A 3,742-nucleotide genomic window follows, 5' to 3' on the forward strand; every position below is an offset into this window, starting at 1 on the left:
GCTGCCCGGCCTCCTCTGACTGATAAAATGTGGGTTAACAGTCGTCTCGTAAAGCGGGTGGTGAAAGTTTATTGATACAGAGTTTATCTCCGAGCAGAGTTTACACAGCGAGGGGGGAAAAGAGAAGTGAAAACAAAGGAGAAGAATAAACCTCCAACACTTTCCCCCTGAGATGTTAAAAAACACTCTTCAGTCCAGATCTCGTTGTTTTTATGTTTAAATGTTTTGTGCACACAGACTGTTTAAAACACATAGAACAGGTTGGAAAGTGAAGCCAATGAGACGCGCTCTAACGTGCACTCTTCATTGCTACCAGCAGGGGGCGACAGGTCTGAAGTCTCTGATGTGATGTTCCCACTCTGCAGCTGATTTAGTCCCTCAGTTTCTCCATCTGTAGTCTCAGGTCTCAACACAGCGTGCTGTTCCTTTTAGTTCATCATGATCCCCGTTCAGAGTCACAGAGACAAGACAGAGGGGGAGGAGTCAGGGCGGGGCCACCTGTGATCAATAACCTGTTATCATGGTAACAGAAAGTACTTAAGGAGGAAAGGAAGGAGGAGGAGGAGGGAAGGAAGGGAGGAGGAGAGTCAGATCTGTTTGGTCATGTCAGTCGCAGCCTGCAGGGCCTAAAACACAGCTCACACAGGAATGTTCAAAACATTTCATTACACACACACACACACACACACACACACACACAGGATGAAACTTTGCCAACAACTAAATTAATAACAATACTGACACATAGGCATATATATATATATATATATATATATATATATATATATATATATATATATATATATATATATAAATGTGTATATTAAAAACATGTCAAATATTTATATATTTTATTTTTTGTTTTATAAATTTATGCCAATATTGATCTGTCTTGTATTCATTTATATTTTAAAGACCCAAACGGCATCTTGAATTTCCCTTGGGACCAATAAAGTATCTATCTATCTATCTATCTATCTATCTATCTATCTATCTATAGATACGTGATGACGTATCATGATGACGTGCTGTCAACTCCTCTGCTTTTTTCTGTCTTTTTCTGACAGTTGAAGTTTTTTTCTTTTTTTTTTAACCGCTGCTTCTTAAAGTTTGAGAGCTCAGAGTCTGTGCTCGTGAGGTGTTACCTTTACCTGTGAAATAATAAACACACAGGTTGCTCTTTAAAGCTGGAGCGGGTAGAACCAGTGTCCCAACGCGCAAACCGCGCTGCTTCGGTCATGACCGGAAACTGCGGAGAGAGGAGTTGTGTCTGCATAGACGATCTTTGACTGTTAATTCCAGCAATGAGGATGATAACTGCTGACGTCATGGCGGGAAACCAGCTTTATACGGAGGACGTGAGTATAAAAAAAAGGAAATAAAGAATAATGATAATAAAGACCATCTGCCTGAGCTATGGGAAAAGTGTAAGTTAGCATCGTTAGCTGAATGTTAGCTACTTCTCTAATATGCTGTCGGCTAACGTTAGCAACTGTTAGCTAAAGGTAGCCGCTAGCTAGCATGACTTGCAGTTAAAATAAATTAGCTTTATTGAGATCGTTTTTTGTGTTAAGTAAATCCACACAACGTTTTTTGTGCTGCTATGTTTTAAAAAATAATATTTTTTATTATCATATTGTCATACCTTTTTTTTTTACACATTTTGGTAGCTCATATTAAGGTTATCGCTAACGTTAATTCAGACTTTATCGATACCTTTTTATACCACGAAAACTATTAAAAATACTGGATGACTTAATGTTTTTAAATTTACAAAAATGTCAAAATGCAAATTAGAACACTGTGTATTGTAATAAGCTTATAATAGCGTTAAACTGTGCTAAAGAAGCGTAAAGGCGGGGTTGGTAATTTCCTTTAGATGCACTTTTTAAGATGTTGGTTGAAATTGTCTTTAGGTCTTGACAGAAATTAATAACTCAGGTTCTCTGAAAAAGAACCAAAGAAAATCCGTCATCTTCAGTTTTTAAGGCTCTAAAAACGTCACGAGGTACCAATCTGATGAACACTGAGTATTCTCCTCTTCCTAAGCCGGCGGTTTATCTGAGCGTCGCGCTGACACACCAAAAAACACGGACGCACCCTGGAACGCCAGACGCCGCGCACACCTGTTTGCTCTGAGTGCAGCCGGTTTTTTTAAATGGATTTCAGAGCCTCTTATTTCTTGTCTCGAGAAGTCAACTTCCTGTTTCGTCTCGTGAGGTGAGTATATCGTTCCATCGATGAGCTGAAGTCACTGGGTCTAATGGAAGTTTAAATGATAGTCCTCCACATAGATGAATGTTTCTCCGTAGATGTCGTGAAGTCCTCAGAGAGGTTTTTCCTGACACACTTTCAGAGATGGGTCCTGACATGACATCAGCTCAGAGCCGCGGGCTGAACCACACGAAGACAGTCCCGCTGCTCTTTATTAAAAACATGTATCATTCAGCTCCGTGCTGATTGGCCGTCTGCACTGGAGCGGGAAAACATCTCGTCCAATCGGGGTCTGCATGTGGAGTTTGAACCTGCAGGTTCACCTCAGTTAGAGTTCGTTTGAGGCAGCGCTGCTTCTGGACCAATCAGAGAGCAGAATCAATACTTTTGATTCTTTGAATTCGCCGATGACCTTTTACTCACACAATGCAATAATTTAAAGTAGTTTTAAAGCTGTGTTTATGTGACAACTTTAATTATTTAATAAATCCACTTTGTTAGACAGAAAGCACAAAGTGTTTTAATATAAATATAATAATTTCATGTAAATGAACCCGCTCACCATCGCAACAAAAACAGCTGAAAACACACGTCCATTAATTGCACGCTGTTTGACCGATGTCTGACATTTTCTTGTAAAATAATTTCCTTTTTCTTAACGTCTCTCTCGCAGCAGTGTCACTGCCCACAAGGCGAGCGACCTCCGAAAGAAGAGGCAACGCGTTTGTAAGTTATTCTCTTAAAAGTCCCGCAGGATCTTGTCGTCTCCCGTCTCTTCCTCGCTCTGCCGTGCGTCTCTTTCTTGTGGTCTTGTGCGTCTCTCTCTCTCTCTTGCTCTCTCGCTCTCTCTCGCTCTCTTTTATGAATAAACCAATAAAAGGTCGGGAATCATGCTTGAACACACACACGGGTACATGGGTCTACCAGGTATTTCCTATGTGCAGGAAACACAGACCTCAAAAACTTGAAAAGCATTTTCCTGATTGTATTAAAATATTTAATATTTCTAAAGTATTTTAACTCTTTGTTTAACTGCTGTACATGTGAAATACTTCATGTACATGCTCTGCTGCTCCCATCAGCACTGATACAAACTGATGCCTGTAGTGTTAGTCATTGTGCTGCTCATTCTCACAGAGCTACTGTAACTTTATTAAAGACTCCACCCGCTGCATGCCCGAGCAGGACCGACCGGTTTGATACATAAAAGCTTTATGACTGTTGTTAATGTGACTAATGGAGTCTACATTATATTTTATAGTTACTAAAATACAAATCTGCTTCAATTACTGCAACTAATACCTGCAAGGGTTAGAAAACCACTGAGTTACTGCAATGAAAGGAGCAGGATGTAACTCTGACACCTAGTGGTTAAAATCGGCACTGCAGTCTAAATTCTAAACATCACAGAGAGCTTGTTGTTTCTTAAAATCGGTCACTACATTAATGATTGGCATTAGCATTGATTCTGAAGACTTTCATGTCGATTCATTCTGGATTTAATTTGGTGTTTTTGGGGGGGGGGGGG

This window comes from Symphodus melops, assembly GCF_947650265.1.
Source record: "Symphodus melops genome assembly, chromosome: 7".
Taxonomy (NCBI): domain Eukaryota; kingdom Metazoa; phylum Chordata; class Actinopteri; order Labriformes; family Labridae; genus Symphodus; species Symphodus melops.